Source organism: Eumetopias jubatus, unplaced genomic scaffold (assembly GCF_037043125.1).
Source record: "Eumetopias jubatus isolate StellerSeaLion01/CBP00866 unplaced genomic scaffold, mEumJub1_p1.0 scaffold_1, whole genome shotgun sequence".
NCBI classification, from domain to species: Eukaryota; Metazoa; Chordata; class Mammalia; order Carnivora; family Otariidae; genus Eumetopias; species Eumetopias jubatus.
In genome coordinates this window covers 49,187,062-49,202,347 of record NW_028274807.1, presented here as the reverse complement: position 1 = coordinate 49,202,347, position 15,286 = coordinate 49,187,062, and the positions used below count along the sequence as shown (strand labels likewise).

Sequence of the window (15,286 nt, the reverse complement as noted above, 5' to 3'; positions counted from 1 at the left end):
AGTAGTTACATGTGCCATAAGAGTATGGGTTAGAAATTTGCAGGGACTTCTAGAACTGGAGGGGGTTCAAATCTTGGATTTTTTTTTTCTTCACTATGAGATAATTTGTATGCTTATCTAAACTAAATTGAATCTGAATCTTTTGAAGGTGTATTCTAATCTTTCAGATTTCTGTAACAGAATTCTGGGGGCACCTGGCTGGCTCAGTCAGCTAAGCATCTGCCTTCAGCTCAGGTCATGATCCCAGGCTCCTGGGATCGAGCCCCACATCGGGCTCCCAGCTCAGTGAGGAGCCTGCTTCTCCCTCTCCCTCTTCCTCTCTGTGAGCTCTGTTTCTCTCTCTCTTTCTCTCTCAAATGAATAAATAAAATATTAAAAAAATAATTCTGTTGGTATGAATACAACTTATTGAAAGAGCAAAACTCAGAAAAAATTGGACAAATTTAATGTTTCCACTACTGACCCCTCAACTTGATCTTCTCCACCCCTAGATGATACCTTTGCTAAAACCTACCATTTTTCTAGTAACTTTTAGGCAACAAAAAGTCCTGTTTGACATAACTGAAGTCTACCATCTGATTTAAACTTCCTTTTTCTAACTAAGGGCCACTTCAGGGGCAGGCTGAGTTGGAAACGTCATCCAGCTCTTCCACTTCCTCATCCTTCTTCACTGGACTGAATCTGGCCCCTCAAACATTGACACAGGGAAAGGCAAGGACAATAAGAGTCAGAAAGTTCTTATTTGACAGAAGCTGAGCATTTTAGATTTCAAAGATTGGCTTTTCTTTTTGTGAAGTGGTCTATAGGCTCTTGAGATATAGCTAGAACTACCCCTAATCGATCGTTCCTAGTTCTGCCGAAACTCCTAAATCCTCAGCCAGTCACTATCCCTGTTCTACTTGGTAAGGAAGCACACTGATACAGTGCTAAAAGCAAAAGACTTGACATCAGACCAACAGGAATCAAAATCCCTTGTCTTCTACTTTCCACCCCCTGAGATTGCGCAATCATTTTACTTGTTAACACTGCAGTCTTCTCTTATCATAAATGGGATTATTTAAGAGTATTTAGGAATTATAGGATTATTAGAAGTATGAGAAGTAAAACAGAGTCTGGGGGTGCCTGACCGGCTGAGGCAGTTGAGCGACCGGCTCCTAGTTTCAGCTCAGGTCATGATTTCAGTGTTGTGAGACGGAGCCCTATGATAGGCTCCCAGATCAGTGGGGAGTCTGCTTGGAGATTCCCTCCCATGGCCCCTCCCCTCACACGTGTGCTCTCTTTCTCTCTAAAATAAATAAATAAATCTTTTAAAAAAAAAAGAAGAGTCTGTGTATTAAAAGTGTTTATTTTTCTTTCCATCTATTCTCTCCCTTTTCATGGACTATGCTTTGGTGTTGTACCTGAAGAGTCACCACCATACCCAAGGACATCTAGGTTTTCACCTATTATCTTCTAGGAGTTTTATAGTTTTGTGTTTTACATTTATTTCTGTGATTTTGAGTAATTTTTTGTGAAAGGTGTAAGGTCTGTGTCTAGATTTGCTTTTTTGCATGCGAACGTCCAATAGTTTTAGCACCATTTGTTGAAGGGCCTCTCTGTGCTCCATTGTATTGCCTTTGCTCCTTTGTCAAGATCAGTTGATTATATTTTTGTGGGCTTATTTCTGGGCTCTCTATTCTCTTTCATTGATCTATTTGTCTAGTCTCTTCACAATACCACATTGTCTTGATTACTGTATCTTTAGAGTAAGTCTTAATGTCGGAGAGTGTCAGTCCTCCAGCCCTGTTCTTCTCCTTCAATATTGTTTTCGCTATTTTGCATCTTTTGCCCCTCCCTATAAACTTAAGAATCAGTTTGTCATGAGCACTGGGTGTTATATGCAACCAATGAATCATTGAACACTACATCAAAAACTAATGATGTGCTATATGCTAGCTAATTGAACATAATAAAAAAAGAAAAAAGAAAAAGAAAGTAATGATGTACTATACATTGGTTAATTGAATTTAAATAAATAAATAAATAACAAAAATAAATAAAAGAATCAGTTTGTCAATACACATGCACAAAAGAAAAAGACAGAAATCTTGCCAGAATTGGGATTGGGACTGTGTTGAATCTATACCTCAAGTTGGGAAGAACTGACATCTAGACAATATTAAGTCTTCTTATTGATGAACATGGAATATCTCTTCATTTATTTAGTTCTTCTTTGATATCTTTCATCAGAGTTTATAGTTTTCTTCATATAGATCTTGACACATTTTATTGTTTTTCACCTAAGCATTTCACTTTCTTAAGTATAGAGAAATGTTCATAGCAGCCTTATTTATAATAGCCAAAAACTTTAAGCAAATTAAGAGGCAAATGGATAAACAAATTTATCATATCCATACAATGAATTAGTACTCAGCAGTATAAAGAAATAGACTATTGAGCTGGGCAAAACCGTGAATGAATCTCAAAATAATTATGTTGGATGAAAAAAGTCAGACAAAAAAGAGTATATGTATATATGATTTCATTTATATAAAATTCTAAAAAATTCAAAGCAATCAGTGGTGCCTGAGGAAAAGTGGGGAGGAGAAAGAGGTTCAGGCAAGGTGGGAAGGAGAGATAACCAAGGGGCACAAAAAAGCTTTTGGTGCAATATAATGCTCATTATATTGACTGTGGAGATATTTTAATGAATATATATATATATATATATAGACAGATATATAGATATTTGTCATAATTTATCGAACTTGATATATTAAATACATACAGTTTATTGCATGTCAATTACACCACAATAAAGTTGTAAGAAATAAACCAAAAAATTACTTATATACCATGTTGATGTGATAATAAGTATGCTCTAAACTATACCAAAATGCATAGTTCCCAAAATTAAAAATGTTTTAGGTACCTTTAAAAATTAATCAAATGTATTTATTATTAAATCTCAACACTGAGACTTTTATCAATAATGAATTCACTTCCTGGCCCCTGAATCAAATATAACTTTTTAAACTTATAATGTTTTCATTACTTTACTAAAGTTTTAACATTATAGTGGGGAAAAATATTATTCTTAATAAACCCAAACATCATGCCAAATAGCATTGTTTGGGTCATTTGAAGGCTTCATGCTTATCTATGTTTTCAAGGTGAACTTGTTTTTCTTCTGAGTAACCCATATTTTTTACATCCAGAATTCATTTAAAATTCTCATTCTCCAATTCGCTTTGGTTTGCTGAAACCTAACCAAAAATTCTCAGTTAAATCAAAGCAAGTGTCCAAGTAAATACTCTTATCTCTGTTTCATTTTCCAAAGTCATAAGTACAGGAAAATTGTCAGGACAAAGTTTCTCTTTTAATAAAAAGCAAGATCTTTTATTTTATGATCCCTCTTCATGATCCATGCCATTTGCAGTAATTTTTCTTCTGAAGTATATCCTTTCTTTAATAAATTCAGTATGAATATCTCTATACACAAGTAACATACTTCATCCTTTATTATTTCCTATAGATAACATGATTAATGAGCTCCTCAACTATCAGTGGCTTGCAGTGTAAATGCAGAACACTCCACCTACCACCTCAAATCATCAGGTACAAGCTGATTCTTTGCACTGAGAATTTTTTTTGGTTCTTTGCCTAGAGATGATCTATCAATGTTCAACATTTACTATTATTTCAGTTTACATGAAAATAAGAAGTGCAGACAGTTGAATATTTGTAGCAGTCCTGGTATATTCTACTTTGTAGAATTAACTAATTTTCATGTTCAAGAGCAGAATGTCATTCTTTCTTCCATTTCTAACTAAAGAGATTTAGATGATTATCTCAAAAGTCTTTAAGCTCTTTTTAAGAGTCACATTTGTTGGCCCTACTATAAATAGGAAAACTGAAGCACGGAGAAATATAATGCCCTGTCTAAATCAGGATGAATACTTAGGCCAAGTTTTGCTAGAATCCAGCCCATAGGATGAGCTGAATGCTTTTAAAAAACAATTGTAATGTAAAAACTTTTACTCAGGCATGAACTTCCCAAATTGCCATGTCTCCACCACTCTTTATAGTCAAGCAGTTCTGCCACCTAGCTGGCCCACAAAGGCACTTTGGTATTCTATACCTAATTTACAAATGTACAAGTTTTAGATTGAAAGAATGTTAGAGTTTACAGGATCTCTGAAATATATTGTCCAGCCTTCTCACTTTACTAATGAGGCACAGATAAGTAATTTGTTCAACACTAAACATTAAATTAGTAGCAGAATAGCAGGAAAATCAGACTTTCTCGCCCCTGATATTGCATTCCCAATGCAACACTCTGTCTTTCTAGATTTATCCCTATCTAACCCCCCCCAATATGATATAAGCTTCAAGAGAGTAAGGCCTTTTAAATGAAATGATTTATCCCTGAAGACTAAAACAGTAAGAACTTAATAAGCAGTCATTAATTTTTGTTAATTAAATGAGTAAGAGAAGTGGTGTGGGAAGTTAGAGGATTAATATTAATTAACTTTGGTTACCTGCCAGGTATTTTATACATGTAATCATATTTAATTCTTCCAAAAATAATGCTGGAGAAAAATTATTGCCACCATTTTATAGACGAGGAAACTAAATCTGGTAGGTGATAGTATGCAGTTTGTCTGATTCTGAAATCTCATCTTGTTTTCACTACAGTGGTGCAGAGCTGTAACACAAAAAGCTTGACAGGGCCAATACTAAAATTCTTGGTCTTAATGTACTTATGAATTCTGGGCAAGCTAAAACATAAGAAGAATACTTATAATACCATGGGCATTGTGCTAAGCTTTTTATAACTTAATATTATAGGTTAACTATTATTTTCACCCCTACTTCCCATATGAGAAAATGAAGCACAGAGAATTTTATTTATTTTTTTAAATTACTTATTTAAATTCAATTTAAGTAACATATACTATTTTGTTAGTTTCAGGGGTAGAATTTAGTGATTCATCAGTTGCATATAACACCCAGTGTTCATTACATCCCGTGCCCTCCTTAATGCCCATCACCCAATTATCCCATCCTCCCACACCAACCTCCCCTCCAGTAACCCTAGTTTGTTTCCTAGAGTTAAGACCTATAAAGAACTTATCAAATTCAACACCCAAACACAAATAATCCAGTCAAGAAACAGGCAGAAGACATGGACACTTCTCCAAAGAAGACATACAAATGGCTAACAGACACATGAAAAAATGTTCAATATCACTAGCCATCAGGGAAATACAAATCGAAACCACAATGCGATACCACCTCACACCAGTCAGAATGGCTAAAATTAACAAGGCACGAAACAACAAATGTTGGCGAGGATGCAGAGAAAGGGGAACCCTCCTACACTGTTTGTGGGAATGCAAGCTGGTGCAGCCACTCTGGAAAACCGTATGGAGGTTCCTCGAGATGTTAAAAATAGGACTACCCTATGACCCAACAATTGCACTACTAGGTATTTACCCCATAGATACAGACGTAGTGAAAAGAGGGGGCACATGCACCCCAATGTTCATAGCATCAATGTCCACATCATTAGTTTTTGATGAACTAATGACGGCACCACCCTAGGTCCAGCCATACCCCACCTAAAAATCCAATCACCAAAATACAAAGAAGCTGGATGAATGGTTTCAAGAAAGAATTGGTGAGGTTCCACTGAGCTATATTACTGTTTAGTCTCCATGTCCATAATTATAACAGGTTTTAAAGAGTCTTTACATTCTTCTTTAGAATAAATTATATACTTCCTGAAAAGTGCATTTTTTTTTAAATTTTATAATACGTGGAGTGCAGTAATGAAGATATGATGAACTTTTAGCCTTCATACTATACCAATGGTCTTTTGAGCACATATTGACCGTGACATTATTTTAGATGGTACTTAGCCCAGATCAATAAATCTTGATTGTGGCTATCAACTGCTGTCAATATCTGCTTATTACAGTTAGAATACAAATGAGTAAGCAGGACTTCAAGTGAAGATTACCAATAGCATTTATGTTTTCTCATTATAAGATCTTAAATCTTAGTTCTAACAGTGTCCTAAGTTAAAATTATTATTAAGGATTTATAGAATCAAGTCCTTTCTTTTTGTTATATGACAGGTATGGAACACACTCTTGGGGAATGATTATAAAAGTCAAAGAAAGAACACTATTTCATATTAAATTCTTTGCCATGAAATGTAAAATTTCCGGGTCCATTAAAAATCCACAGAGAAGTTCCTAAGTACCAGGCCAGAGCTGGTCCTCAGTCACCTGGCAAGCAGGAAACAGTCCTCTGGTATACACGTGAACCAAGACTGGTGGGTGGGCAGATATGAGAGGGAGTGCCAAAGTGCCAATGTGGGCACAGACCTGAAGTGTGTGGTATCTATTCTGGGAAAGCCATGAGAAACAACCCTCCAAGGTACAGGTGAGCTGCGGCTGGGGGATAGGCATGCAGGGAAATTCAGAGCACCTTTTCAGGCTCAGCCTTGACCTATGTAGTGCCTGCACTGGGGGGAACCACCGGATGTGGCAAGGCAACAAGATCGCTGAGAGTAAGTGTGCTGTGAGCACACATGAGGCATAGCACCATTGGATGACCTCTTCACACTCCTGCACAGCTGACCCATCATGTGGCATTAGCAAGAAAAAACAAAACACAGTATACCAGACCCAGTAAGAGACGACCCCTTACTCTAGTAATGTCCCTCCAGTGACATTTTGTCCTACTGACAAAGCTTAATGTTTTTATATCTTTTGCTTCTACAAATTCTTTACATGTTAAATATATCACTTTAGTTCATCATATATGTATATATATACAATATACTATATATATTGTTTATTGTTTATTGTTTGGGGACATAGAAGAGATTTCAGTTTTTTGCAGAAAATCTATTAATTTTCCTTTTATCTAGTTTATTTTGTCTACATGCTTAGAGATAATTTTCCCTACCTAAGATCAATCACCTACATCATCTTCTAGTCCATTTTCTCTTCATATAAAATTTAATCCATAGGGAATTTTCTTTTGTATATGACACAAGGTAGAAATCGAATTTTATTCTTCCCCAAATGTTTTGTGATTATCCTAAAGGTTAAATGAGCTATTATTTTCCCTTTAATTTTCTTTATCTGATGTCATATAATCAAATATTTATGTCTATAGAAAGGAGAAAAAAATATTTCATAGATACCTATGAACCCATTTTACATAGGTAACAAATGTTACATTACAATGTTGTCTTAAAAAAATTTTTTAAAGGAAACAAAGTGTTATCTAGAAAGCTATAACTCCTCTGTCTATCCTGTCCATCTCCTTTCTTCTCCAAAAGTAGCTAACATCCTAAAGTTGGGATCTCTAGCCTGCATATTTTAATATTTCTATTACATATGATTGTGTACATATTTGTATTTTAATAAGTATATGTAAATGGTGTACTTTATATATCCTTTACCAACTTTTTTTTACTCAACATTACATTTTTCAGATGTATCAAGTTCACACACAACCTTCATTCATTTTAATACTGTGTAGTGTTCTATTTCATAAATAAATCACATTTTATTTGTCCATTCCCTACTGCTTAGAGACAGTGTGAACAAAGTGGATGTAATGACTTACATTCTCATCCACAACACATGAGGGGCACCATTGTTCCAAACCCCCACAGATTGATGTTATCAGTAATTTGTTTCTGCAGATCTATTGGTTATAGAACGTTATCTCATTTTTATCTTAATTTGTATTTTCCTAAAGACTAGCAAGATTATATATACAGGCCGTTCAAATTTACTCTTCCATGAATTGCTTATTCATAACCTTTGCCCATTTTTCTTAGAGAAACATTCAACCAGGTGGTCAATTGCTTTGGTATGCAGAGCTCTGGGATAAAGATAGACTAATTTGCACAGGGAGCCCAGGTTCCTCCCAAGAAGTAAAAAATGGAAACACTAAGTTCTGAACCACAGCAATCTTGCAATATTGTTACACTTTTGGAAATGATTACTAGATTACTACTAGTAGTAGTCATAATGATAACAGGAACATACATTTTCTATAAATCTTGTAGGTGCCAGGTACTTTGTTTGTTATATGTTGTCTCATTTAATTTTCACAATGATAAATTCTATTATTATCTTTATTTTATAGATAAGGAACCTGAAACTCAGAAAGTCAGATAAAAGCTTAAGTCACTCAATTAAAAGAAGCAAAGGCAAATTCAAATCCAGTTCACATGACCCCAGAACTCAAAATCTTGATTAGGCAATCTATACATTGAACCCAAGTACATAGGGAAACCAATATAGGGTCTTAGACTGGAAATAAATCACCAGCAAGTGATGAACATCTACGAAACTGAATTAAGAGCCATCTTTAATAGAGGACACCATATGGCAATGAGAAACCCCAAGTAGAGGACCAATGAAAATTTGCAATTACCTCGGAAATATAATTGACAGCCTTTGGTATGAGAAAGTCATCTGAACAACTTGGGATAGTTTGGAAGGAGAAGCACTCAAATAAGAGATGCTAGACTTTCTGCTAATAAGGACATGTTGGGGCACCTGGGTGACTCAGTCGTTAAGCGTCTGCCTTCGGCTCGGGTCATGATCCCAGTGTCCTGCTCAGTGGGAAGCCTGCTTCTCCCTCTCCTGCTCCCCCTGCTTGTATTCCCTCTCTCACTGTCTCTCTGTCTGTCAAATTCCTTTAAAATCTTAAAAAAAAAAAAAAAGAAAAGGACATGTTGTAGCTTGAATGATTAATTGGCAAAATAAAGAATATGTGATATATTGCTACACCTAGCTGGCGAAGTGAATCATTTTGTATATATAAACCTAATCTATAATGTATATTCATACACTTTTGTGGATTGTGGATTTATAACTGCTTCTTAGAGGAAGGTGGAGAAGTTTAGAAGACAGCCATAGCCTTTTGAGTTGATGAAATAAATGGTAACTATGCTCTTCCATAATACAACGCAGGAGTTTTGTCAACTAGAAAGGATACATCTTAGAGTAAAGCCACTATGATATTTTGTATTTTCTTACTTTGGTATGTCACTTTGAATCAGAGGTTAGTCAATAACTTATAACCTAGTGTAAGCTTTATAATCTTTTTTTAATTTTATTTTATTATGTCATGTTAGTCACCATACAATATATCATCAGTTTTTTACGTAGTGATCCACGATTCACTGTTTTCATAGAACACCCAGTGCAGCTTTATAATCTTTAGTTTTTTCTATTCATCATTTATCCAACACTGATTTTTTTTTTTTTAATTTGAAGCACCTTGCTGTTACTTTTTGTTTAAAAAAAGAACACTGGTTTGGAATGAGCTTCACAATTTTATTCATGAGATATAACCATCCTTATATCAATAGTAACTGCTCAATTATAATTAATCATTTTAGAGAACATGTTACTGCTTCTTATAAATCAGCTGCTGCTTCTAATTTTACAAAGTGCGTTTCAATGAATTCCCATCTATACTGTTGTCAAATTTTCCTTTTTTTTTAATTTCCTTCTTAAATCCTTAGGGTTGGAAAGAATCTTAGAGATCCTCCAGCCCAATTTTAATGACAAAAAAATTGTCACTCAGACAAGTTAAGGAACTTATTCAAGATTCTATCTTTCATTAGTGGCAGACCTAGGGCAAAAAGCCAGTTTCCAGAGTATTCCACCAAGTGCACTTTCCACTACCTGTAAACTTCCCAAACCCCTACCTAGAATCAGAAAAAGCACATCCCATTCACAATTATGCATTCATTTTATTTTTCACTAATCAAGGCTAGGAGAATATCTAAGGCAAATCATATTACTCTAGATGATAAAAATATAAATATAGATATATTTGCCTTAGATATTTTAACTCTTTGCCTCTCCTTACCATCCTCCCGTAGCTGCTACACAGACTGTAGTCTAAATAAACTGGAAGAAGGATCCCAGCATCCCATTCTCAAGGATCACTCCGGTTAGGAAGGCTCTCACTGAATGAATGATAATAATTTATTATTTCATCCAATATTTTTTAAAGATTTAATTTATTTTTTTTGAGAGAGAGAGAAGGAGAGACAGTGAGAGAGTACAAGCGGGGAGAGGGAGAAGCAGGCTCCCCGCAGAGCAAGGAGCCCGATACAGGGCTCCAACCCAGGACCTTGGGATCATGACCTGAGCTGAAGGCAAATACCTAACCGACTGAGCCACCCAGGTGCCCCTCATCCAACATTTCTAAGCACATAGTATTTTACAGACAAATTGGGGGGGTAGGGCTTGGGGTACTAGTGCAATTCTAACATCTACACAGTTATCAGTAAGCCCACTTTCCTAAAAATCCTCATGTATGTCTTATTTATATGATTTTTACCCCAAATCACAACTATGAAAAAAGTAGGTTGGTGATATTATGTAACATTAATGGCCCTAATTTATTACCCTTCCTGTATTCACATCCTTTGACATATGACTTTCCTGTCTTTCCTATGGCCATATGAGTCGTTCAGTGGAATGTTAACTGGTGTGATGGGACCAAAGGCTGGAAAGGCATCTGCCTGTTTGGGCTGGTTCTCTTGTACCCAGAGAGTAAGTGCATTTTAAATTTTAATAGATTTTTTCCAAATTACACCACGGAGTTGTACTATTTCTTCATATTGTTCTCATTAATAATAAAGTCCTCCAAATAATCCCATGAGGTAGTCACTATTATTATCCATATTTTACAGATGAGGAAATTGAGGTACAGAGAAATTAGGTGACTGACTTGGCCAAAGACATGGAGCTAATAAGTGGTGGTGTCAGGATTCAAATGCAGGCCCACTTTCTTAACCCTTTCACTGTGCCTCTCCCTTGTACTGCCTTGTGCAACCTTCACCACAATCCACATTTTCATCCTGCCTAAATGAAATGCTATGCCCATTAAACATCAAGTCAACATACCCCCTTCTCCCAGCCTTTGGAAACCACCATTCTACTTTCTGTTTGACTAATATAGATACCTCATATAAGTAGAATCATACAATATTTTTCCTTCTATGATTGGCTTGTTTCACTTAGCATAATGTCCTCAAGTTTCATCTATGTTGTAGAATATGTCGGAATTTCCTTCCTTTTTAAGACTGAAGAATTTTCCATTGTATGTATATGCCACGTTTTGTTTATCCATTTACCTAGTAATGGATGTGGGTTGTATCTACATTTTAGTCATTGTGAATAATGCTGCTATGAACATGGGTGTACAATATCTGTACCTGTCCTTGCTTTCATTGATTTAGAGTATAGACCCAGAAGTTAAATCACCGGGTCATACGATAATTCTACGTTTATGTTTTGAGGAATTGCCATGACATTTTCCACAGTGGCTCCACCATTGTGCATTCCCACCAACAATGCACAAAGGTTCCAATTTTTCCGCATCCCTGCTAACGCTTTTTTTTGTTTTTTTAATCAAAACACTAATGTCTTCTCTCAGCTCAGAAAAAAATATTCTTCTATTATCAGTTTGATTATATCATTACTTCTAATCTCTCTAGTCTCTCCTTATAGATGTTTTACTGGGTAGATAATGGGATTTCTGAATGTCTTGCATGCCTTGTGAGTTTTTGTGCCTCATATACTAAATGACATCCTTCCAAGTTTCACAATTTTCATCTCTTTTCACACTATATTCTGAGGAAACTTCTTGGCTTGATCTTCCATAAAACTAATTTGATTTTCAACCATACCTATTCTATTATTCAATTTTTTAACTGAAATTTTTAGGTAATTAGTGTAATTTACTTCAGCAGTTGGGGAGTATGAATTTAGTCACATCATTTACATTTTTCAATTGCCCTTTAGCTGACAACTAACCCTTTCTTGAGATAGTCCTTCTTCTCCCTAAATTTTACAGGACTCCAAAAAGTTTGCCCCAGTTCTCAATCAGCTGATAGAGAGACCTTGAGTGTGATGAGTCTGATAATTATGACCACTTTTGTCATTGACCATGGGGATGCTTTTGAAAACTATTATAACACCTTGTCCATCACTGTAGTTTTGCCTGAAGAGGTACAGGCCCTTGCACAAGTTTCTCTGATGCCCTAGGTTTAAACTGCAAGGATATAGCTCTTTCAGTTCACATGCAAGCTTAATAATTATTTTCTACCATAACCAATCTGCCAAGGTGGTTGCATTCACAGGTATTTCTTGTTGTGGCTGAATGATATCCCATACCCAACCCTCTCCAAGTTAACCTTTCACTTTAATGTTGACCCTTGCACACTTGTCCAGATTCTACCTAACCCCATGGTGAGTTCCTCCCTGAGAAACTTGATGTCTCTTATGCCTCTGGACTTTTCACAGACCTAGTCAGCCAGAGAAGTACTAAAGACATTAAACCTCAAAAGGGAAAGAGTGGACCTTTCCTCTTGGGTAATTTCTTTTTCCCTATGCAAACATTCCCATCTCCTTTCCAGTAACCAACTCAGCATTCCAAAGTCAGATTAAAAGCAGCTTTTGTCAGCAAAAGAAGGTCATATTATCCCTTTTCACCTGGGCAATGGGTTGATTGTGTTCATTCAAGTGACACTTTTCTGAATGAAAATTAGTTTCAGAGTGACTGGTCTTATCTATATATATATGAAGAAGCTTTGGGGAATTAAGAATTTTACATTCTACATCATCAGTTGACCGATTACATTTATTTCAACAATCATGTAGAGGTTTTCCAATTTCTATAAATTCTCTCATATACTTTACTTTTTCTTAGCAGTATATTCTAGTTGTATGACTATAGTGTCCCCTCAAATCTCTTTGAAAATACTAAATTGTTTTAATAATCTTTTCTATATTTCTCCAGTAATTCAATTTCTTAAAAAATCATTTTGATTTATTAAAGTTGATAACTCATTTTTATGCTGTTATTTTTCCTTAAATATCTGGAAACTCAACTATTTATATGTGACAGTTTAGGACAACAATGTGAAAGTCACAGTTCCCTTGATAGTGAATTTGATTGCAAAGGACAGAAGCCATGGCTATGATGAGTGAGCTGTGATCTGTCATCAGAGGGACCTCTCTGTTAGGGTCGGTAGGGGCTTACTGTCAGGATGTGGAAAGGTTTCCCCTATTGGCAGCTGATATCACATGGGAGTACCACCCAACTTCTCTTTTTAGCTCCAATACTCACTATAAATGTCCCTGCTTACCCCTGATGACAAAATCCATCCACCCCTTTATTAGTTTTCAAAATATTTGTGCCAGGTCTTCTAGAGCTGGGAATGTATGCATTTTCCAGGTATCTTCCTACTAAGTATCCAATAGACGATTCCTGCCTCTAGCTCCTAATGATTATGATCTTGGGGTTTTTCCAAAGTTCTGTTCAAACAAAACAAAAACAAAACTCCCTTCTTCCTCCATTACCATCCTCTTTCATTTGTATTAGCTGTAGTAGTCAGTTCTATCTGGTTACTCCATCGATCCAAACCCATTTGCTTTATATCTTCCAGAAATTTGTTGCTTCTGCTAATATCAGCCCTCATATTTCCTAGTACTGTTACATTGTTCTTCTTAATTTTATATTTATTCACTCATTCCAGTGGAACTTTGGGGATGGAAAAGTAAATCTGTGTCCTTAGTCAGTCATCCAGAAGGCACTTAGCTCCCAAATGACCTTTTCTCTTACTTTTCTTTTTTCCTTTTTTCTTAATTATGTGTATTTCATTTCTTTTTATTCAAATGGCTTTTAAGAAGTAGGATAAGGAAAAGAGCACTGGTATAGGAGCTATGATTCCTTTATTCTAATCATGCTTTTGCCATTATTAAACAGGGCCTGGCTCATGGCAGGCGCTCAGTAAGTATTTTGGAACAAATGAATGAAGGAAGTAAATTACAATCCAGACACAGACTTCAGCTTTCTCTAATGTAAAATTAGGAGGCCTCTGTAAGCAATAGCAAGTTATGATTCTTCTTGGGCTGGAAAGAAAACGTTTATCATCACTTAATGGGAGGCACCAAGAAAAGAGAGGCTCCCAGCCTGTGAGCAGAAATGCAGCAATATGCGATCACATAAGGGGCAAGCTAAGACAAAAAACTGTGATCAAAAACCTAATAGGAGACCTTTGACATCAGAGTCTCACAGAAGTTCAAAGCAATCATAATTAGGCTTAACAACGGATTCTCAGGGGACTATAGAACTGTGATCAGGCCAGGGGGCCGCTAAGCACTGAATTAACCAAAAGAGAGATAAAAACACAGCCTGCCTTTGAAAGAACCCATATTAACACCATCTCCCATTTTCTAGACCCACTTCATAAAAACTAACATAGGTAAAATCCTCTGGGGCCAAGGGTCTGACAACCATGCCCTGAGAAATTCCCCAATATCCTCCAACCTGACTTAAATGCTTCCACCAGGCCATCCAAGGACAATGAGGTTTCCAAGTCAGGTGGTGAGTTTCAAACACACATACAACTGGGGTAATTCTCTACCATATGCAGTCATCCAAAACAATTCATTAGCAATGATATTGCTTGGCAGAACTAAAAGTCATAATCACGAAAAATGTCTTCAGTGGGTTCTTTACATGTTGAATCACCTTATTACTATGAAAACTATTTTATTATTCTATATCTGAGAATCCTAAGGAAACACAAGAGTTTGCAAATTACATATCTGCCTGATATGCTCAGTTCAGTGGTCTTCGAACACAATCACCCGGGGGGTTTTTTAAAGCACGCTGCTGGGTCTCACCCCCAGAATTTCTGATTCGGAGCTGGAAAATAGGACCCACCACTCATGACAGGGAGATGGTCTCATGACATATACAGTTAAGCCTAGTGTGGCATCCACCTAAGCCACATCCTCAGGTATATCTATTGGGATGTTTTTACCTGCAAGTATCAAAAAAAAAAAAACTCACTCCACTTGAGGTACATCCTCATGGGTGTTTTTCTATAGACCTACATCATCGGAAATGCCTCAAAGAGTAAATACGTGGTTTGCTTTCCTCGCAGAATTATGTTTAAATCTGTGAGAACTATAAGACAGGGCTACTAAAACAAATATTTTAAGACTTAATAGTCAACTTTTTTTAATCTTAGGTATTGTAATATCCCAATGATCTGCACTATTCTAGGGTGTGATAGTTTAGGAGTAAATATGATTTGAACTTATTCATGCATAGAGGATGTATGAAATTGACAACCAGGCCAGTCCAACTACTCTGACCCTAAGCATGGCCTTAACATACATTTCTTGAAGAAACTGGGTCCCAAAGTTTACAGGTGGAGAATTTTTGAAGTATG

General features: G+C 36.1%; 1 pseudogene; it reads left to right on the top strand.

Annotated features, from left to right (window-relative positions):
* The first annotated feature begins 14,905 nt into the window (after positions 1-14,905).
* On the top strand, positions 14,906-15,031 carry LOC114221124 (small nucleolar RNA SNORA18; annotated as a pseudogene).
* Positions 15,032-15,286: the final 255 nt, after the last annotated feature.